The 24874-nt window shown below is 40.0% G+C and overlaps 1 protein-coding gene across 3 annotated transcripts in view; it reads right to left on the reverse strand.

Moving 5' to 3' along the window:
* The window catches only part of LOC105671552 (ankyrin repeat domain-containing protein 50), a 56984-nt gene extending 33735 nt beyond the window's left edge, over positions 1 to 23249 (reverse strand). For all 3 annotated transcript variants that reach the window (XM_067351964.1, XM_012365810.2, XM_012365809.2), the window contains exon 1: positions 21725 to 23249. The gene's annotated coding sequence lies outside the window, so the exon portion shown is untranslated. The remainder of the gene's footprint in view (positions 1 to 21724) is intronic.
* Between the last annotated feature and the right edge of the window lie 1625 nt (positions 23250 to 24874).

The following is a 24874-nucleotide window of genomic DNA, read 5'->3' on the forward strand; positions in this document are numbered from 1 at the left end:
TTGCCGGATCGGCTTCAGCTGAGCGAAAGAATATTGTATGTGCCAGTAATTACAAAAGTGGTTCGAAAATCAGAAAAATTGAGTTTATCGAGAAAATTTAAATAAAATTTATCAATTTCACTTTTTTAAATTACATTATAAAGATAAATATATTGGATTGTTTTTTAAATAAAAAAAATATATGACTTGTGTGGACTTTCATAATCACTGGCTGCGAAAGTCATCAGAATCATCGGACAGTCGCCTACAAGGTCGAGCTATCGATTTCTCATTCGAATAACGGGATAATCGCCTTCTTTGTTCTGTGATATGAACACGTTAAATTTAATATATAATATATATATTCTCTTGAAAATAATAATATTTTAATTATTCATTTCGTTTATCTATTCTGTCCTTAATTTCTACAATACAGTCTCTACAAATAGATTATTGTGCAAGAAAGCTGAGGAGATGTGAGATAATAAGAGTTAATAATCCTCGTTCGCGAACCGCACTGCACATTCGTCCAATCAAATCTCTACGTGACTCATCAATAATGGGGTCTTTCTGCAAAACTTTGAAAAAAATCGCTCGTGTCGAGAATTATCTCTGATTAGGGGGCAACCGCCGCGCGCGCAGCCGTCATCAACGGAATTATTATATTTCTCTTTTACCTTAGGTACGTTATATCGAATGCGCTGCCGGCTCGCAAGCGGGGCGCTCATACCGATTGCATACCGTTGCTAGAATGCAATCAAACCGCATCCGGAGAGTTCCGAATGCACGGTAACGCGGCACGATAGCTATTCCATCAAAATTTTACCGGATCAAAAAGATCACCCGACGGATACCCGGGCAAAAAAGGGGATGTAGTTAGAGAAACGCATCCGACTACTCTTTGAAGTGCGTTGCAGACGCAGGCAATTTCGAGATCTGTCTTTGCCCCGCAGCGGCGGTCTGAATAATCCGGGCAATAAAATAGCGCTAATAAATCTTTTAAGATAATAAAATCAACTCATAAAAACTTCAAAAGTGTTTTTTAGTGACATATGTAATGAGTTGCATATATTAAAATAGATTGGGAAGAATTTTAGTATAAAGATTCACGATGAATTAAAAATTATAGCATAACACTGTTAAAAAAAAAATCCGGCAAAATTTCAAGCCTCGAATTATTACATTATAAATAATTACAATCCATATTTGAAATCCTGTACAATCTTCTCACGAACTCCTGAATGTCTATAAAACTCGGTATTGCGTAATACATCTCTGGAAATATGTCTAAACGTGAACTCATCCGGTGTACTCTCACTTCGGGTGATTCATTCGAGACTCATCATCAGGAATAAAGCATGCAAATTTGTCTCTTATCTAATCTTCCGCTATATATCTCGTGCACCGACATTATATTTTGCAATAAAGGTACTCGCACTTCCTAGAGTCGATAAAACTTCGTCGACGGCGATGTCACTCACGTCGAGCCGAAAGTTCCGGGGGTTGGGCAAAAGTTGCGACGTTAGAACAAGGACGATGTGAAGCGAGCGCGCGAAAAAAAAAGAAGAATTCGGACGCGAAATATATTTCTCTCGCCTCCCGCGGGATTTGTATAATCGGCGCATAAAGAAACTCGTTTAAAGTCGCCTTCGTCTTTTATATAGCCGCCGCCGCTGCCGCCGCCGTCGCCGCTAAATCGGCGCAAGGAAAATAGAGTCAAACTTCACAGGACGTAACGAACGCACGGGAAAATATAACGTCTAACGCCGTTCGGTAGAGTCTGCGCGACTAGCCGAAGTTAACCCGGATTTTTCGCGACTTCTCTAACGCAGCTCTACATTTTTGCTACTTTATGTCTGCTTCTAACTACGCATCTCTCTGACATTATATGGGAAACTGCATCTTAAAAGCCGCTCGTTTAAAAATTGCATGCTACATAATCTTTCCTAACTTTTTGATAAAGTCGTAAAAACCGTAAAATATATATGTATAGCGAGCAAAAAAGTTGCGCAAGCAGAGAGAGGATAATTTTACTTTATCTTGACTTTAGGCGATGTGTGCTTCAAATATTAAGGAAATATAGTTAAACACTTCGGGGCATCGTAAACGTTGAAGAATTTCAAAAGTGCTTGGAAATTAAAAACACCATTAAATTATATTCTAGAAAATGAGAAAAAAAAAATTAACTATGCAAGATAAATAACTTTGTTCCATATATTATATGTCTCGCGTACTGAATAATTCTATGAATAAACCGAAATGTCTCGCAGATACTGCAGATCGATATACTGTTCTCTTCTTAGTTTAGTATACTTGACGTCGGAGGACCTGTTTGTCGACATCGGATCGATAAAGTGCGACCTGATTTAGCGAAGATTCCAATGGGAGTTGCCTCCAAACTATACTAGTAGAATTCGAAAAATACCGTGCAAATAACATCGAAATGCTTTTTCTTATATCAAACTGTGTCATGTCGCGAATTCTGTTAATATAGTCGAAATATTTTCTTCGCGACTATATCTACAAATTTCTTTGTAAAAAATAACATAGCAATAATTATTGAATTAACATGCATACAACTATTTTGATGAGTATATTCAACGCTTTCGATATTTCAATAATTATTCCCGGCTTCCGATTTGGTAGAAATAACAAATGGCGTGCGAAGCATAAACCGCCTCAATTATTTTGACGCCGACTCCACAATCAAATGCATCAATTGGCTCGTCGTAAACGGAGCAGAATAAGGACGAGTCGGGTGAACATAGATATTAGCTAGAATCGCTCATTCAGCGGGCTGCACCGAGCGAATTAATGCGTATGACTGTACAGTCGCGTGGAACAATAACTTCCGATGCAGATGCACACGAGGCACTGTGTTGCCTACTATTCGCCCTGGTTCGCTGCTCGCACATTGTGCGCTTGCCGTTGCATTCGTCGTAGACAATCGAAGGCGACAATAGCGCCACGCGGTGAACGCTTGCTCGTTGCAATTCCTAAGAGTTAACAGACGGAGAAGCGTGGCGCGTTGAGGACCTACTTTCGGCATTTCCCAAAAATTTCCACCGCGATCCCCGACGCGCACCGTGAAGTCCCACCAAAATCGTACTCTCGATGATCAAAGGTGAGCGTTTTCGAGTGAAACGCTCGCTTCTTCTCGTGCTGCGAATTAGTGCAAACACTGTAAATCCTTTGAGAATCACAGAACTCTGTTGGATCCTGGCGTATTACCGCAGTGCGCCATTAGGGCCTCGGTGTACTATTTTTCTTCACACGTTAACTTCTCGCTTTGTAGGTCTAGCAGCGCGTTCGTGCTTGACGGAATACCTAGTGGTTTCAAGCGGATATACTGCGGCCGGAAGCAACGTTTCCTTCCTCTTATAGGTAAGGATAGTAGAACGCGTTAGCAAACGTTGCTTTCGCTTTATTGCTGCTTGATAATAAGGAAACATGAGTCAATGGAAAAACATTCGTACAAGATTAAAAATATCACATCAACAGCTCGAATGGAGAAATTGCTTTTACGATTATATTAGAAAGCGACCGAGCGCTATTTTTTTTTTTTGTTTATTTCAAGTATTAATGTTTTTCGATTTTCCTTATTTAATAAAGATAACTGTCCTCGCCAAAAAGAATGATATTAATATGATTTAAGTATTTGATGTAGTTTTATGTTACATTTAAAATATTTCATTACTTTTCAGAATTTTTATGTACCAAGCAGATGAGAAAATATTTTCTGCGAAATTAAAGAAAATTTTGTTGGAAAAAGTTTAATACTTCCCTCGCAACAAAATAAGTTTCTGTGAAAAACCATTTGAATTTAACGTGTACTATTAATCTTATGAAAATAAATGTCTCTTGCTTTCCTTAAATGTAGCATAATCTTGCATTTAAAATTACTGCATTCATTTTCAGAATTTTAATCAACTGAGAAACAAGAAAATATTGTCGTAAATTACAAAAAATTTCGTTCGGGAAAAGTTCAACATTTTCCTTCAGCAAAATAAGTTTCTGCGAAAAACTACTTAACAATTATTAATCCTACGGAAATAAATATTTCTCGCTTCGCCTAAACATGGCATCGCAGTCTGCTCGCAAATTGATTTCCAAATTTTTTTTCCAAATCTAACAATAAGATCAAGATTAAATTTAGCACGGTAGATTTCAGAAATCCCATTATAAAGGAGCCTCGGCATGCGCGGCATTATTCAGCCTGGTATCTCATTCAATTCTGATTTAGGTACCAGATAAATGGCCACCATATAAACGACCCGTGCCCACAGTCGAGCAGTACAGTTGGATGCAACTCCGCGGCGCAGTTTCTAACTTCGCCCTATCCCGCACACCGAGAGACCATCGCCGCGCGCGATGCTTTTACCCGATGCCGAGCCGGACGGCGGCTCGCGCGGGTATCACGTGGGATTTGAGACAAGGTCTCGAGTTATTCCAGCGCTATACGACGAGCAAGTTTATTATTGCAGGACCATGCCAGGCGCATATACCTACGTGCCGTCTCTCTCGCACGAAGCGATTACTCCGACCGCCGTCGCCGCCGCCGCGCGCCTCATTTCTACCCGGCAGAAATAACGCGCGTTGTCGAATCAATTTTGCGCCGTACGTGCGCCGGATCCCACGGATGATTTAATATCTCCGCGACAGATATCGGCGGCGATATCGGCGGAATCAATACGGGGCGATAATAAAGAGGCTACGAGGCGCGCATCATGAAGCGCGCGCGGTTTTGTTATCTGTTGCCGAACGACACGGCGCCGGTATCTGCCGCTCTACACGGACAGCAACTTACGCGGAGTATTCATCCGTAAAGTGGGGCGCGCCGCGCGCTTTTGTAATTCTATCTCTGAAACGTCATCGCAACGGCAATGCCGGTAAAAGCTCGTGATAACGAGTTTAGTTATCCTTTCCTTTGCGCGCAAGTAAATTTTCGATCTCCGCTTCCGTTGCCTTCCACGCGCGCGCGCGCGCGCCTCTCCGTTGCGTTTGTTGCTCACAAAGAGACGCTCTATATTCGTATCAAATTCTGCCCTGATTACGCATTACATTATTCATTCCCGTCACGCTGAAAATTATATTACAAAATCGATTAAATCATTAAACGGTGTCAATTAACGGCATCGCATTATTCGTCACACTGGAAATGTCAATTAGATTAAATCTTTTATTTTTTCCACAGGTATCGCTTTAGATATATTTTAATTTTTTATTTTAATGTTCGACTTCAGTGAAGAATTTGAAGATTTTAAAATTGTAATGCAAATTTAACAATTTTTCGATAAAATTTACTTATACAAATACATTGCAGTCAGTCTTTTAAATTACTCGAAACAAAAAATTTGTGTTAATTCAACCGTGACGATAAAAATACTCAAAGTAGTCGCGCTATGAAGTTCACCTCGCATGCTTTTACCTATCATACTTATCGGCTCTCAACGAATGATATAAGAACAAAAATAATAACAGTAATCACAATAAAAAGGTATCGATACTGGAAAAGCAGCGGACCAGGAAAGAAGATAATGTTTCCAATTTTCTGAATAACACGGTCGAAAAGAAACTCACATCGAGGTAATAAAATATATGAGACACAGAAGGACCGTAATGGTTTGGCATAAAAAGTCCATCGGGGGAAAAACTCGCAGCCTCGAATGGCAGTCTTATAAACGCGCGTGTTCATTCAGTGTCTCGCCTTCCCCCACCGTGAGCGAGGCGAAAGTACGAATTTTGCCGCGGTACGATACGCAAATGATAATTTTATCGCACGACTGGGTTTCTCGAATTCAGCTGCGGTTACCAGTTTATGCGAGTGTCGGGTGTCTCGCGTCGCGTTCCTTGCCGCCAAATGCCGCACCTTGTAAAATTTATACGCATAAATTGTGGAAAATAGAGCGGTTTAGTCGGCGGAGAATATAATACGAACGTTCGCGCATCTCCGATCGGTAATTAAACCTGCAAACCAATATAAATTATTGCCATATAAATCCGGAGCGCGCGTGATGTATTCACATTTTAATATAATGTATGTACATAATTTGATTAAGATATAAAATATAATGCACATTCAAACCTTAATTATGAGCGTAATGTTCACTTGAACACGTGTCCTTTTATATTTAATTATTATCAATTATTAAATTCAGGGACATTATATCGATGGAAAATCTAGATTAGCCTATATAGATATCGAAGGTATGTAATACGCGCTCATGTACGCAATATATTCCCATATAGAAGCTTCTATGTGCTGCATAATGGAGCATGTAATATCCAGACACAGCACACATATGCGCGCACATATACATGTACGCAGAAATGAATGGTAATCTCGTGAAAAGTGGAACGGGCAGCCGGAAAAGCCGGAAAACGGAAGAACGACCGGTGCTTCAGGCTTTGGCGGCGAACAGTAGTTTAATTAGTTTGTTATCCTTTTCATTTACCTTTATTTTTCGCTATCTTCTTCGCTTTTAAACCGGCGCTACAAATATCCCTGAAGTTCTCCGAGAATCTTTGGCTTCACTTTCTTTCACGATGATGAAATCAATTTATAAAGTTGAACATTATACTTGTAATTAAATGCAATCAATTGTTTTCACTCACCTAAACAAAGTTTCACATTGTGCGCTCCATAAAATCCAGTTACATTACGGCGATAAAATGAATATTGCATATAATACTATTTCGCGGTACTTATTCGTAGCCTCGGGCGTTTGATGTAAATTTCAAATCCGCGGTGAATCAGTCCGAGTGATTCAGCTATTAACCGTTATGCAAGGTCGTAAAAATGCAGACGCCATTTCCCCGGAGATGTAACGTTCCCGCGCGAATAGGTTCCATATCGTGGAACCTGTAATATGGAAAAGGATTCGGCACAACGTCAGAACCTGAGGAATTCCTCTCCAAAGTGCCGCGTCGATTTAGGGGACGCGCGGCTACAGTATTCCTGCCAGGAGTATCGACAAGCGAGTAAATTACGCGTGCATTATACAGCTCTCGGCTGCTTATGCGCGAGAGCGCCAACCGTTATTTATTCGATTTTTATCCGCGGTTTCCGGACGCGAGAGCGAGAAGCCCCGAGGCCGCGGTACCGTAACTCGAGATTTAAATAAACTTATGAGGGAAGCCCGTAGCGATGACACGGCGCGTTATCGAGTGTCTGGAGAAAGTATACGCGGCGCAATATTACCGTCTTCGCCGCAATCGCGGATATTACACAGTACATTCCTGACGCAATAGGGAGACGCGGGATGAAAATAGATTCGCATAAAATACAGCGCCGTGCTTTTAGACAAAAGTATCGGAAAGTATTATTTCACGTATCGAAGACTTGGGAGAGAGAGCGAGCACTTTAAAGCTCCGTCCGCAGCTCTTGCACGATACCGTTTAAGGATCGTTGCGCGCAAATAGATCTTTCACCGTCGATACCGCGGCAAACCGACGAGATAAGGTCGATCGTAAAATTAAATGAACGAGAAAGAATCGCGGAAAAAGTGATCGCGCCATTTATCCCTTCCTCGCCCCTTCCGGTCTCGCCGGCTTTGAACAATGCCGATTACGTATCGTACTTCAGACTGAGCGTTATCGAACATCGATACCTACGTACGTACGTACGTACGAGAGAGAGAGAGAGGGAGAGGAGAGGGGGGGAGAGAGAAAGAGAGAGAGAGAGAGCAGCCGGCAAAACAACTCATACACGGCCGGGGCATTGTTCGATGACACCGTTCGCGCAATCAAACGGGACGCGCCGCGTTTCTTGCGCCGCCTCCATTCTCGCATTCTCGCAGTCTCCGGGAGATTCCATCGATCGCGGGTAAATCGCGTCGCCGTCGCCGTCGTTCGCCAAACGAACGGTCGTTAGGTGCACCTTGCGCACCACGGCTACCGGTTGCAATTGCGCGTACCTCCGCGTGTCTGCCGTGCTCTGGCTGCGCGCCGCGATAAATAAAGCGATATTATAGCCGGCGGCGGCAAACTAGTTCGCAATGCTTTCACCTGTATCTAGCGCAGAGAGCGCTTAAGAAGCGCTCCGACAACTGCGTATTAGTCTATTTCCGTCCGTAGAGAAAGGATTCCATGATATTACTCTCCCCTCCCCCTCCCGCTTTCCTCTCTCTCTCTCTCTCTCTCTCTCAAAGGCTTTGTCATCCCGACTTTATTGAGCGAAATCAAATCTTGCGGAACGCATATCGCTGCGTATGTCACAGATACGTCTGAGAATAACTCCGAGCTTTTCGAGAAGGTGAAAAATTCACGTGAGAATAAATTGTACGATTGGTAGTTATTTATATAAATTGTTTCGCCACAAACTGTTCGCTCAAATATTTAATTTATTTTAATTGAGAGACGCCTGCGAGAGCTTCAGCAGAAACTCGGTTTGCGCCAAATCGATGTTAATTGAATTCTCAATGCAGCAAGGACGTGTTTAAAGTGCAAACGGGATTAGATTCCGCTCGAATAACATTAACGATGTAATTTTAGAATCGCCGTTTAATTCCGGGACCATCGATTGTCGCGCGGAATCAAGTTCACGGAATTTAACGGCGGACGCGCGAAAGTTTTAACCAATTCATTATAACGTAATCGCAAACGTGAAGAATTAATTGTGCGATTTTATCGGTGCGCTATCGAGTCCGGCTTGACGGATGATTTATTCGAGCTCCGCCATACTTTTTCCATCGAACTGCGCGTTCGCGGCGCTCAATTGAGTCTTCAACCGTGGAGGATGGATTCGCGCGTTGCATTGTACCAGCTGCCATCGCGCTGTCTGCGAATTACGTCGGCTTACGTCGCGTTGTGCACGGTCGAAATTTACAACGCTACACGGGCGAGTCCGTCCGGGATTTCCCGGGAAAATGCGCAACGATATCACAAACACACTGATCGATCCAACATATTCCGTTGCATTTTGACGGAGGACACATACGGATACCTCGAACTCGCGCGCCGATGTTGATGATTTCGCCAATGAAAGCTCAATTATAATTTCACAATTATAACTCTATGAAATATTTCGATGCCGCGTTAAATACGCATTCGTACATAATACTTGTTTCATTATGCAAAACTGACTCCTCTTCGCGTTACGATATTAATATTATAATATCAATATTTATATTATTTCGCGAACAACGAATCAACAAATGTTTATCGATGTTTGTTCATCAAGAGGATAATAATTGTTTACGATAAGTGTGCATATTCGTTTTGTACATTCGCACGTATAATAAGCACTTCTGCAATATAAAAAAAAAAAAAAATTATGCAATTATGCAAATCCACTTCATGCAAGTCTCGAGCCTTTTCGTAATGCAAGAGAAGCACTTTAACGTATAAAAAAATAATCTCGTTAGTCTGGTTATTTTAGATGATTATTGCAGTATATTTTTATATGCTAATCAGATTAACGATGGAATTGGAATTGTCTTAATCAAACTAAATGCCTGCGTACGTGCGGATTCAGAAATACGTAGAAGAAATTAAGCATTCGCATTGAATACGATTCCATTACAAAATTGCATTCTGAATATTCCATTTAACAGATCGCATTGAAACGACAATCAACGACAATCGCATCAAAATATTATTTCGACGCCACGCAACCGTGACGTGTGACAGAATGCACGGTAGTTTTTTTTGAAATTTAAATGTCAAAATTCTCGTCTCGAATGCGCGACCTTTGCTTAATCCGACGCGCTAAACTAATTGACTAAAGTAGTACGGAATTTGTAACGTAGACGACATAATTTGAGTAATTACGTTGACGTCATTGATAAATTGAAGGAATAGCGAGAGCGTGGGACACAAACCGTGGAAAAACTTACCGGCGAGTTTTGCGCGAGTCTTGTTTCGCGGAACGTTTCAGCATTCACGACGTAAACAAAGTTTGTAAGTCAATTTTATTTAACGAATACTTTCTCAAAAAGTAGCAAATTGCTATTCGCCTGATACAAATTTTTTCTTTTATCGGCGCTTTCTTCCGGTCCCCTCACAGCGCAACACGGACACGAGAAATTTATATGCAATCTGATGTGCGATACAACACAAATATTTCACATTATCATGTTGAACGAAACGCGACAGCTCGCAATGAACTCTCGGCGGAATACAAATGTTCAATAATCAAAAGTCGAAGGGCGATATTTACGTATTCCTTGCGTTTTGCTATGCGTATATTTTATCACGCATTTTATCGCTTCAATGCCGCGTGGCAGAGTTACGCGAATGGAGAGAAAGAAATTATTTATACTACACGACTTCGGAGCCGTGAACTGTCGTGTTGCGATAAATCGTATCAATTACCATATGCAGATGCAAGACAAAGCAGCGTTTAATAAGAGCGCTTCATGAATCATGCGTATAATGATCGTAGGCGAATGAACGATGTTTCGTCTCGCAATGGTTCACTGATTGTAACTAATTAATTTCAATAAAACTCTGTTGAAAAATAACGCTTTCAAACATATCTCTTCGTACAATACTCTTAAGGTCGCGATATAAAAAAAAAAACAGTCATATTTCTTGTTAAAAACAGGAGTGAAGTGAATAAAATACCAAGTACTCGATTTGGTTACGGCTTTCCGAAGAAAAAAAATCAAGTTTTTATAAAAGAGAGGAGCGTGAAAATATAAAAAACGGTTAAAAAAAAACGAGAAATTAAAATAGAGCTCCTATTTTTTACGCGTTTCAAACGTGACATAAAAGAACGATGAAAAAGATTTATCTCCGTATCATTTCCTTTCATTTCACGTCGAAATAAAATAGTTTTTGTTTTATTCGAAAAGTGTTGATATTTGCCGACAGATTATATTGCCTACGACATTATACTAGATTTGTGATATAATTAGCCGCGATTCGTGTGGGTATATGATACGCTTGTTGGTAAACAACCACTCGACGTTACAATACGTACGCCGTATACGTTACCTTGCAGCCGTACAAGGTAATAAACACGATCTCATTAATGAGCATATATGCATATACAGCATCTGCCGCTCATACTGATTATTGACGCTGATGCAGGTGAATCACGTCATGCTGGTAAATTAGACTACAGGAATTAGTCGCGTTACAGCACGTATTATCCTTACACAATTGTAATCACAAATATTCAAGCCATGCCGGGGATATCTTGCGGTTTTCGATCGCAAACGATCGAAATAATATCACTTCTAGTAAGAGCGGATGCGCGCTAAGCCCCAAATTGTATAAAATTTGTATTGTACCGCAAAAAAGTAGAAATATCATAAGTATATTTTATAATTCTTCAAAGTTTAGTGCGACAGAAAATCTACAGTCCACGCGTTAAATACAATTTACATTTCGCAAATTCTTTATAATCGATTTCACCGAAAATTGTCAAAGTAGCATTTACTTTAAAGACATAAGTAGATAAAAATCTCCAGTGAAATACATAAGACAAAATAATTCTTCATTTAATTTTTTAAAAATAGATATGTAAAATAATGAGAAAAAATGATGTGCTAATACAATTTATGTATTACGAGAAAAAATGACAAGATAAAACATTTTGTACGTTTGCTTTACATTATTCAAAACATGTTATTTTCAACAGCGCGTCTTTAAAGTATATTTAGCGCGTACTATTATTATCGAATGATCTTTCGTTCCGGGTTATTGACATGTGAATCGTCAGGAATCGAATCGATACTCCGAAAGGCTGGATGATACCCGCCCACGGAAGTGGTATACTGATTGCTAGCATAAAGCCCATTCTGTCGATGCTCTTCGTTTAAATATGGATCATGAAAGCATGGTCGTTTCATTCCTTGGAAACGCGTGTAACACACGCAAAGCTAGAAGCCGAAGCGTTGATCACGTCCGAGCGAGCGGCTTTGAGGATCATTCGGCGAACGCGATTGTACTTACGAGCAATAACTGCCAAGAGGCCGAGAAAAATTGCATAAACATTAGCGCGGAAATAGATTTCCCCCGGAAATTACGCCGCATTTCGAAATAGTATCAATGTCCGCGAAAAACAGATAAACGCGACCTATTTTATTTTATCCGTTGAAGGATTCGGCGAGTAATATTCCATTTAAAAATTAAATTTTCAGCTTGACAATATTTGCTCATTTGTTTTTACAAACAATTTTGTTTTTATTTTTGAATTTATCCAATGGGGGGTTTTAAGAGATAGACTGATCGATCGATCGAAACCGCGTCGCGTTTGCGATCGTGTATGATGGACAAAGCCAAACCTTTCTCGTGTCCACACGAACGGATATGCATATACAGTGTGTACACATAGGCGTGTAGGACGCGCCTGTTTCATATTCGACACGATTGTTAGTAATGCGGCAATAACGGAACCAGCATCGGACATAATGTAGAAATTGCGAAAGCGAAGGTATACTGAAATAACTGCGCAATACATATTTATTATGTAAATGAATTCAATCCGAGGTGTAACAACAAATTTGTTTGTAATAAGTTTATCATTCTTTTGTCGCAAAATTGCGACCAAATTATTGATATTAATTATATAATAAAAATTAAAGGAGATGCCGAAAAATATGTTCAATTTCCTAGTATAAAGTTAATAACTTCGAGAACTATTCGCTGATTGTTCGCACTTTTCCCACGAAGAATAAGTCAAACTTAAAATATCACGCAGATGTGAAATATACCCTATTGACATATATCGAAAATAAATTGATACGTAGGTGTGCAAAATGCAAGTTAATTCATTAAATCGTGAGAGTCCTGATCGAAGATTATAATACACAGATATTCAAATCTCAAGGATTGTTAAATTCCACGGCAAACGCCTGAAGGGAAAATTATTTACACAATGGATACGAGTATCTAAATGTGATTGCTTCTATCAAAAGGTTTCTTCAACTTACGAGGTGATACATCGATCAAATAGATTATCTCCGACGATCACCTGACGCCTTTGCGTGTATTCATAGCGCACTGATTGATAGATCGCGACCTTTTTATAGAAAAAAAATCGATCGTGAATGGCTAAGGTGCACGATTTAATTTATGATCACGAGAGTACGATCGCTTCTACGAATCAAACGATTATCACTCTTTCTCCCCGATTGCTTTCTAGAAACTGTGCAATGCATTTCATCACATTGACGGCAAACAATTTACAATGTTTGCCATTCAGCAACCCAAATCAAGTTTGGAATTTACATAAAGAATAACGACATAAAATAATTATGAAATAATTATGAAATAAACACGAAAAGGAAACAAAGTAAAAAAATATGATATAGAACACATTAATAAAATATTCAAAATGATCAATTTAGACCTAGTGATAAAATAATTAAATAAAATAAATACAGAAACAAAATTAAAAAACGATTGTATGGAACATATTAATAAAACATTCATAATGATCAATTTAGATCTAGTGAAACATATATCGAAAATAAATTCGACAATGTGGTTTTCTCTTTCGCGAACGTCCACATGCATCCATGATTTATCGGTTACTACTTTATACATATTTTATAGACCGCTTCGACTTCCAACGGTCGTATAATAAAACTCCTACACTCGCGTAGTCATTTCACAATGATTCACGACCCATTGCAATAACGATTGAGATAGTGCGACGCTTCTTCTTCACGGAAGCAATAATTCTATAAAACGAACTGCGTCGTAACACCGAAAAATCAGAGCTCGTAGATAAGTTCGTTGAATTTATCTGATTACCGATCTGATAACTGATGCAGAATTGTTATTATTATTCGCTTATTATTATTCGCTATTACGTTGTAAATTTGGTAGAGTGTTTCTGATCAGAAAAGAGCGAAATAAAATAAAAATTGTTATAATTTTCCCGTTATTTAAAGAGATAAATAGAAACTTCGCGGAAGAAAGACAAGAATATCAGGAATATAATACTAAAAATTTTTTAAAACTAATAAATAAATAATGAATATAATAAAATAATTTAATAAATACATTTTCTCCGAAGTAAATATAAACACATCACATTCTCAAATTCTCAACGTGAATTACATTGCAATACACGACATCGGTTTAAATATCCTTCACAAAAATTTTGATATTTGCAATCAGATTTAACGTAGTAATTAAGAGGAATACGAAAAGCTAATCGCGATACGGAAAAAATAGGAAACCGATTAAACTGTGCTTACACAGTACTAACAGGAAAGCACCTGTTTAAACACGTATACTCATATCCACTCATGTTTGCAATCGCACGATTTTAATTACTCGTTTAATTACCGCACTAATCGCGAGAAAAAATACGACGTCGATGGGGCAATATTTTCCGCAAAGCATGGTTCTGTCTGTGATTATATATACTCTTCGGTTCGGTGCCAAGTGAATTCGAACGGACGAAAGGTAGAAAATCAATTAAACAGGTATATAAGCAAGAGATACGATGTTACCTAAAAGCTTCCCATACTTTCTATCTCAAAAGGAAATTAAAATTTGAAAAACAATTCCTTTTCATTTATCCAACTAAATTATAATATAAGATTTGCATGAGATTATATCAACGTGTAAATATATAAGAGTTAAATTGAGAGAAAATCAACATTTCTCGCTCTTTTTTGGAAAAATAATTCGCAAATACAAATTAGATTTATTAACCTCCTAACATCTCATTCGTTGAAATTTTTACAGCAATTGCAGTAAAATTCGATCAGCCGCACTCCAGAAGGAAAATGTATCGACGGTATAATTTCAGCTGAAACGTTCGCTGCTACAAAGTGGCTGTAGCGCAGCTTCCGTCTGGCGTACACGGTCCATACGTTATATCTGCGCGTGCCAATATTAAATTCGCGCACATTCCAGGGCGCGGTCCGACCGCGAACTGATATCGCACACGTTTGCCCGTTCGCATACTAAAGCGTACTATATTTTCCGCCGAACAGACCAAACCACGCCGCGCTGCATCCCAATCGTTAAACACGGCTAAAGACGTCCATTAAATTTGTACGGCCGTTTCAGCGCAGGCGAATGAAACGTACACATTACAAATTTAGCGCTGTTCCGCTGCTTTTGTTGCTTTATTTACGATTTTGCTTTAATTTTATCGCTTCATATTTCTTTTTATTCTGAACTAATTGCTTTACCTCTTAATTTATAATAATTAAACGCGCGAATTGGGAAAATTAGAATAAGCATTGCTGGAGTTATTTAACACTTGACCGTCTGATAAATCTGACACCACTGGCGTTTTATTTACCCGCCGCGTAACTTTTCGACGGATTCACCGACAGTTTATCTTTCTCGAAGATCTGACACGATAAAGACTGTACGCGGTTTATCGTAAACGATCCATAATCGTTATCGTAAGTGGTCCGTCGCCTGATAAATCGAATACAACCGTGAGTAATTTTCTCGCTAACTTAATGTACCGCACAGATCGTAGCGTAATGCAAATTGTATGTTAATGCAATTACGTGCCTCATTTAGAAATTACGGAGAGAGCCGTGAACAGCGGGGCGGAAAAAAAAGAAGTGCAATATAATTTCGCGGGCAGAAAGAAAACGCTGGCGCGAAAATGAGGAGCGCGCGGTGTGCGGATCTGCCCCGGAAATCACACTCACTATCGCGCGCGCGGGATGTAAAGCGTGACAATCTCGGTACGCGGGTAATAACTTCATATGAACGCGCGCGATTTGCATATCGTGCCTTACGTGTCGGTACGCCGGTGCGCCGGTGCGGATATCTGGCGGAAAGACGTGCATAAGGGACGAGCAGCTGGGTCAATGACGTCAGGAGCTACCTTATACGTCCCTGTGGGCGCCGAGGCGTAAGTATAGCGTATACGTCTACGCCGCCGGCAGGGAATTCGTAGGCAGCTACGTGAAACCGCGACAACTATCTTCATACTTATATGACGTGCAATGATGAACGCACGAAACGCAACGACCGCGCGGGTGCACCGTCGAGATAAGCGCGGAGAAATGGTGGACAACGAGGCCGCGTAATCGTGCCGCGCGATAGCAGTATATCTGTTATGGACAGATTGAAATATTCCACCTGCGTGTCTTACGCGGCATTAAGAACCCGGTATCCGTCAAGTCGTAGAATTATATTAAGAAGACTTAATACTCTCTCTTTTTGTTGACTGAATTAAAGTAATTTCATAGCTTTTTGTGAGTGACATATTATTATTTTATAAGCTGCATTTTTATTTATTAATACATAGGCAGTTTCTCAATCTTTATGAAGTTGACATCTTATTTTTAGTTTCGATCTAATCAATAGAATTCCAACAAGATTAAAATTAATAATATCTCGTTTTATTCTTTGTCATCTTTGCCACAATCAAATCATAATATATTTTCTCTTTTTCAAAATAAATTTTTTTTTTTTTAAATATAATCTATATTAAAAGTAAGAAATATTTAATTCACAAGAACTGTCGTTTCACGAACATTAAATTTTAATATTCTTAGCACACATAAATTGAAGATCGGATGTTTCAGAACTTCAAAATGTTCGCAAATCATAAAGTTTCAATGATGTTTGAACGCAAGGAGCAGCAATAATATTTTATGCATGACTCTTGGCTAATTGTACGCCAAAGTTACGTAGAGCTTACCGCGAATAGGTGGTTGCATGGTGAGTTTTGGCCAATGACCATCCCGATCCCATCCCATCCCATCCCATCCCATCCCATTCCATTCTACTTGCCACATAAGCACACTCTCATGTGGATAAGACCTGCCCGGCACAAAACCCTATTTCGGAAACTGTTGGCTCGTATTAAATAGCGATGTTCTTTTAAAAGGCCTTTTACAATCAAAGTTTGGAGAAAAATACTTTCCTATTTTCCAATGGCAATCGAACAAACTTCGTAAAATTTAAAAAATCCCGCGAAGCTTTTATTTAAATTATTTTTGCTTTAATTTTCGCGTTCAAATATTCGAGTAAAATGTATGACCCGGCGAATTGTCAAGCTAATTCGACAAAGCGCGTTTCAATGTTTATCTCTGCGAGAAAGCATGTATAAAAGCGATCAATATTCATGCATGGAAATCCTTAATTTATATTAAAACTATATTGCTTTTTTTTTTTTAATATCTCATGCACATTTTTTTCCTTTTGTGATAATCTACGACAGGATATTTTTCCGATTTTCCGGGATAAAATCGGAAATGGAGTTTTATCGTATCAATATTATTTCAGCGCAATATGTAAGATAGAATTCACAGTATGATGTAAGAAGGGGTCATATGTTCTTTCAACGTTCAACATCCTTTTAATATGTAATATATAAGACAAAAAGTAGACGACGTATATACATCTCCGACCAGAAAGAAGATTCTCCCTCTCTCTCTCTCTCTCTCTCTCTCTCTCTCTCTCTCTCTCTCACTCTTTATTTCCCCTTGAAATAATATTTCGCTAGCACGTACACGATCGCGTATTACGTTTAACGAAGCCTCGAGCTATTACACTCGCTACAGACGCGGCGAGCGTCTTCAAGAGTGGAAAGACGAACACAAAAGAGAGAAGCAGCTGGGTCGATGACGTCACTACCTGTCTTGCAACTCTGGTAGCACCCTAGGGTATGGGTCAGCACCGCGGAATACACGACGAGCTGCTTCGCCAACTATTATGATTTGAGAAACACTATCCGTGCGCTACAAAGGGCTTCCCGCAACAAAAGCCAAATCCCGGCTCGTGAACTCGTAATCTATTACGCTAACTTTTCCATCAACCGCGATATCAGAGTGGCGAAAACGCGTTACAAAATCACGCAGCAATAACGTGCGCGCGCGAATGGCGCGTCAAAGTTAAAACACTTCGCGGGCGTTAATTTTCTACGCCAAAAAAATGCTCGTTACGGAAATCATCGTGCTTTCATTTTGCTTAATGGAACACACGGTTCCACAACGGAGTGGCACGATGACCAATCCGTTCCGCGGAAACACGATTCGATTCGCAAATTCGCGGGGAAGACCGATGCATCGAATTAACACAGAAATCCCATCCGAATGCGGAGGGGCGGGCGAACGACGGAATGGCTAATTAGCTGACAATAAATTTACGTTACGGTCGACGGTCGTGGTACGTCACGCGAGATTAGTTACCGCACCGCCGAGATCGATTATATCAATGACTAATGTTCGTAAGTTATATCTGCGTTTGGTACGGACGGTCATGCGCGCGCGAAGCCGAGAGATTTATATTCGGAACTTGCTATTCAACTTTTGAAGCGCTGGGATTAATTCACAGTCGGCCGGCCGCGATAAAAGATATCTCGATCCGCCGTCGAACCGATCGAATTTTTCAGCTTTATCAAATAACTTGGATATCAAGGACGAAGTGACGGCGAAATGCATTGTTCCTGTCGCGGCGCGCAACCCCTTCGTATCGCGCTTGCGATATAACGCGCCTCGCAACGCAAAACGCGCTAAACTATCTCCGTATTCTTTGCGCGATACGATTATCTCGCGGAATAATGAACGCATTTTGCGTTAGAAGATTTCATTAAAAGTTCTATTAAGGGAACAAACTTGCTTGGTCTATTCGCAAGTTTAATGGAGAATGTTGAGAGAATTAATGCTGAGTGCGTCTGTTACGTTCTCAGATGAAATACTGTGCGAATGTACCATCTGTGCAAAGAGTAATGCCCAGCACTTTACACTTTTCATACAGCTTTCTCCTTTTTGTAAAAGGATGAGAATAACGCCCTACTTTCCCAGAAATTCACAATATTATAGACTGGAGTTGTTAACGATATTGTTCTGACTATACATTGTCTTGAGTAGCCTCGAAGTATATCATTTCATTTGAGACAACAAACTGACAAAAAAATAAAAAAAATTATTTCTGACTATAACTTTTCTTTTTAGATGTTTCGAAAATTTGTTGACACGCTCTGGTTATAGTTGTTCTAAATATCGCACAAAAGATCAACTTCAGAGAGAATTATATAAATCCGATAAAATAAAACCAACGTAATTTTTAAACCGACTCCCATTCTTTTTTTTTCATTTCACTGTCGTCAGCAAAACGCGGCAGTTAGAGATTCGTTAGCTAAAACTTCTTTAGATAAATAAGCGATTAAAGATAGTTTTATTCACGGGTGGAAAGGCGTTTTTGCGGCATCTATTTGACGCTTATCTCTCCGCAACCGTGACGCCGCTTTACTTTTTAGTTTCGCTGACTTTTGTTTCAATTTCATGCTGCCTGCAGCAGATATGAAATGCGAAAAATCGCGGAAGACTGTAACAAAGCGTCTATTCCGAATAAATAAATTGCGACTCTTAAGTCATATTAATTCGAACTATATATTTGAGTTTCTTGCTGTTTCTAAAAACGCAAGACTGAGAATTGTGTCCACAAAATTTTTCTAGCAATTATATCGAAGCGGCGAAATCTAAGAAGATTAAACGGAATGAAATTTATACAGAGATTGTCATCTCAGAAATCACGATTTTATTCCGCAGCGTATTTGCAAAATTTTGGGAAGACAGAAACAAACATCCGCCGACGCCAAAGTTTGCTAAACCGTGCACGTCCGAAGTGTTGATTTCGTCAAGCGATCAGGAATAGATTAATGCAGTGCGGAAAGTTCGGAACCTAGGTAATTTGCCATCAGGATGATCGCAGGTATTGATCGACGCTTCAGACACGTGATGTCATCACTCGAACATTATTCGCGACCGAATATAGTCGGCATTAAAGTATTGACGGAATAAAAATCACGGACCTCACACATGTAATTATTAATTTTTTTTTATATATTAATATTTTATCAGCAGATATAAAATACCGAATAAAAGCGTTAACAATTTTATATTCTCAATAAAACTGTATGCACCGATAAAAATATGGTATTGTGTGTTTCATAATACTGTAGCGCAAAATATTTCGTGCATTTTTATAGAAGAAAAATGTCCAATAATTATTCGCACATCGATCCTTGTTAACATATTATACAAACCGATATCACGAAGAGACGGTACTTTACTTTTGAAAAAGTATACTTTTGAAAAAGTATCGAGTGGCATGGATATTTCAGGCACCAAATGAGTGAACAAAATTCGATATCAAATGAAGACAAAAGTATCTGAAGTCGATTAAATTGGAGCATCTCTAGGAGCAAGTACCTTCATTACTGTCGGGCACTGTGGTTTTTGTTTCGCTACCTTAATTAGACCTCACATGCAATAAAAGTACGACTTGCGGAGATATTATGCAGCGACGTGAGTTCGAGGGCGCATGTCTAATTAGCGACGGTACGCCCCGTCGTGCGGCATAATTTCCATCGCTCTGGAAGATGTATATCACCGACGGCTTTCGCGAATGAGAAGCACGTGCAAGCACGTCCGACGTGAATGTTAACCGTTAGTGCAATGATACGAAAGCAAAATATGTGAGCAATCGCGAAAAATGTGTCCGACTCGTGGCAATTGGAATTATGTGCCACGACATTTTCGTCGGCTTCAAATTAATAAAAAAAAATTTATTCTTAAAATATAAAACAATATAGCATAACAGCTACGATAAGGCGGTATTTTTTTCAAACACAAATAAATTGCAACGTATCAAAATTATTGCGTAGATATTTTTAACGAATTATTATTTTATGCGCACTTTTAATGCACTCTTGCATGTTGCAGCAAAATCTATGTAATTAATAATGACGGCTTTAATGTTCAGATTTAAATTGAAAATACAATCCTACAAATTTCATAATTATTAAATTAATATCAAATCATATTTTTATGAAGCCTTAATTGAAAAATCAGAGTACCTACAATAATTGCAATATTTTGATTTATTGCTATTATTTTTTAATACTGTATGTTTCTTTTAATAGTATTCAATTCTATAATGTTTTCCCCATCATTATAACAATTATAATTTGCAGTATAATATTAATTAATGGTCTAATTTTTTAATCCTAAAATAATGGTCGAAACTTAAATTCTTGTGACAGCAATATTGTCGCTAACATAAATCGAAATTTGTAAAAATAAATAATGGAAAGATACATTTATTTTAATAAAGATAACGCAAGTATTTATATTATCAGCAAAATAACAGATGTGTGTTTAGGAAATGTGTGGAATTCCATAATTTATATGAAATAAAAAACGAACATTTAACAATGCGTTAATGAAATCAATTAAAAAAAAAAACGATGTAAAATTAATTTCACGAGTTATAAAAATATCTCCGTGACAAACAAAATATACAGATTGATGCACAAATTTGTGCATAGTAATCAGCAAATGTCAGGCGTTTAGAAATAGAAACATCTAGATAGCGCGCACTAAATATATATATATATATATATATATATATATATATATATATATATATATATATATATATATCTAGATGTATTATCAAGTTACTCAACAACACAGTGAATGTGTTTCATTGCGTGCATGTAGTATCATGTATCGTAAACGAAGCACGGCGCCAGAAGATCGCAGACAACAAGGAGGCAGTGAGCCCCTTCTGCGTGATCCGTGAACTTGATTTTCGGGCGTAAGAACAGACGCGAATTATTGACGAAAGTCGGCTAACGCGACGTGACGCGTCCGTAAATAATGACGGCTATTTTCGACCATTATTCCGAGGATTATTTCACACGTGACTCCGTTCAAACACTGGAGCGAACGCCATGCCGGACGACAGAGGGGAATTGAAGCACCTCGCATCCACGTCCCCTCCCCCGTCCGTGTCAGGGGAAGACATTGATGAAGACAGCGAATACGCAGTGGTACAAAACTCATCGACTCACGTGAAGTGGGACCAGCTCTCGATCGATACGACGTCTCTATATATGTACCTCTTCTCTCTCCGTCTTTCTTTCTCTTCCTCGCCTTCTCTTGTCCGCTCTTGGTCTCCCCGCTTGCCTGTCGCCCTTTGTTCCCTCGCGTTTAACGGGCTCTCGCGAGCGAAAACATCGATGCACAGAAGAAAATCGAGGAATCGGGACGGGGCGTGAAAACAAAACCCAACTTAGGACTCGCGCTCGTCGCGCTACTCGTACACAAAACAGAAGATATAACCGCGTAACACAGCACCCATACACTCGTCCCGACCGCGTCACAGCTGGTGCAGTCGCGTCGTGCCTCGATGCTGGCACTCCGTCCGTGCGCGAGATAGAGAAAGAGAGAGAGAGAGAGAGAGAGAAGGAGGGAACGGCCGGTCGACTTCCGCCGTCGGCTGGCCGAAGTCGTAAAAACGATGCGACAAACGCGATCGAGAATAAACGGGATGAGAGAGACGCGAGCGACCGATGGCGCTCAAGCTCCGTTTGTTCGGCCAGCAACTTTTCGCACGAATGGCCGAAGCTAAACGGCGAGGGAGAGAGAGACTGGGCTTTTGTTCCGCGCGGAAAACGCGTCGCGAAACGATCACCTCGATGGACACCGCGGTACTGAGGCGCCGGCGTGTTTATCCCTTCCCCGTTCACCGCTCGCCCTACCGTCAACTCCCTCCGCTCGAGCGCTGACTGCGTTTGCGTTGTGCATCTTCGTTGGGGCCCCGTCTCGCCCCTCGTCATCGCCGCGCTCTACTCGTCCTGTCTAGCCTCTCGCTGCCTCTCACCGCTGTCACAATGTTCTCCCTCTCGTTTCGTCTTCCGCTTCGCTCTATGCTCCGTCTCTAGAAACCGTGTGGCTCCTCTACCTCCACCAAGGGACTCACCTGTCGTTCGGAGCGCTCTGGTTAAAGAGCCTTCATCCTTTTCTACCTCCTCTATCTCATCCTTCTCTCTCTTTTTTTTTTTTTTTTTTCCCTTGTATTACGTCTCTTCGATCCTTCTCCCCGTAATCGCGCACCGCTCTGCTCTTCTTCGATCCTTCCGTGATTCTCTCGCTTTACCTCCTCCTGTGTCTATATCGTTCTTTCATCCGTAACACTTATGTGTAATGATGCACTCCTTAGGTTGTCTGAATGCGCGTGTTATATGACCTCTTGATATACTGTAATTTTTTCTATCCCCCTCCCAGACTCTTTCCGGTAAAATTCCATCTCTCGAGTTTACGCGCGACAAATTAATTTGTAAATAATATCGTACGCAATCCGAACATTATGAAATGAATAATATTTTGAAATTATATTGAACTTAATATATTCGCATTATAGTATCAGATATTAATAATATAAAGAGTGCTTTATTTATTAAAGTCTGATAAACTAAATTTCCAACAATTCGAAAATGCAATTAATTACAGCGCGCAAGCATTACACATTTATATTTCTACATATTACATTCATCTGCTTTTACTGAACGGCAATGCCATGTGAATCGCGACAGATGTTGGCAATCCTAGTTTCTACGAGTCGAGAGTATAATAATAACCAGCTCTCTCACTCGACACCGCTCGCGTGCGTTCCCCTCTGGAAGCGAAAAGCGAAAAAGCGAGGCACCGGCAAAAGGAAAAATTTATATGCATTCGTCGTTGCGAAAAATGTTATGGGCAAAGCTTACATTTCAAATGATGACGTCAACCAACTATGGCCGTATATCAATCAAAATATAATTTTGTATTTATAGAACTCTTTGTATCTCACGCACAATTATAATAATGCGTCACTCGCAAATCCGGAGTGATGGAAAAATACTTGAAAAAAAAAAAGAAAAAAAACAACACGTTTATATTCAGCATAAAAATATTGCGTTCGCCAACGCAACGTTTGTGACATAAGATCAAAGTAATTTCGTTGTTCGGTGTTATATTTCGAGCGCATGAGCAGGTGGCAACCTTGCATTTCGCCCACCCATGCATTTACGTTCGCGAATGTACAAACGAACGTGAATTCACGATGACGACGACGACGACAACGACGCACGTACACGACGAAGCGTATATTTTAGAGCCCGAAAGCTAGTGTGGGTGTCGTGCATCAGAATAACGCTGCCGCCTGTAATAATGTCACCGTGTCCGTTCTCGCTCTTGCATAAGCCTCGCGTTATTATAAATTACGATACGCGCGGTTGCACTAAGGGCGCGGTGCAAAGTAGACGGTAGATCTCGCCTGCCCTTAAATCATTTGGGAATTTCAACCCGTTTCCTGCGCATTTTTCGCCGTTGCGCGCGTTAGTTTCGCGTCCTCACCATCGCTCGACGCGGTTCGAGCGATACATCTGGGACTCATAAAGCGTAAGAGGCGGTCGTGCGGACAAGCAGCCGCATTTTTCAGCCACAAAACCGAAGAGCTTATTTCCGAACCTTCTTAAATCACCGTTAGCAATCGCCGGAAATAGCGGTTGAAAATCATCACTTCCAATCTATCTCCGGAAATATTCTTTAATTATCAGAATCATTCAGGGGGCATATTTTTTTTAAATATTCAAAACAACGGGGCCGGGGTCGAGAATTGACAGCTTGTCGCTTTCGAAAGCGGCCGTCCGGCGGCTGCAATTATCCGCATAGCTTCGCATCCTTGAGAAAAGATAAAACATCTCGAGTTACGCATGACCCACCGCCCCTAATATGCACGCCGAATAAATTAGCATTATTTCGTCGCGGCCGTAGCTGCTATGTACCGTTATACATCTTGCATGCGGCATAATGATGTTGCGTGTACGTGATATAGTGGAGCTGCTATTACGATGTCTATCTCGACTTTGTCAACGATGCATGCTCCTCGGCGTCATCCTCTCGCTAAAACGCGTGTCTAGTATGCCTTTAAACAATATCCCCTTGCCCGCGTCGCATTACAGGGATTACTACCTTCAGCGTCCTGGCTTGAAGAGGAAACGTGTTCGGGGAACAGCAAAGATTACGTCTGCGTCCGAATTTCCGCAATTATAATTACGAATAATTTGCAAATGTATATGTAACAAGATTTAAATGTGCAACTTTTCAATGCGAACTCTTTTGTAAAATTCTATTCATGATTTATAATAACTACTGTACGATGCGACTGTCAATTTCCT

Source organism: Linepithema humile, chromosome 3 (genome assembly GCF_040581485.1).
Source record: "Linepithema humile isolate Giens D197 chromosome 3, Lhum_UNIL_v1.0, whole genome shotgun sequence".
In the NCBI taxonomy this organism is placed as follows: Eukaryota; Metazoa; Arthropoda; class Insecta; order Hymenoptera; family Formicidae; genus Linepithema; species Linepithema humile.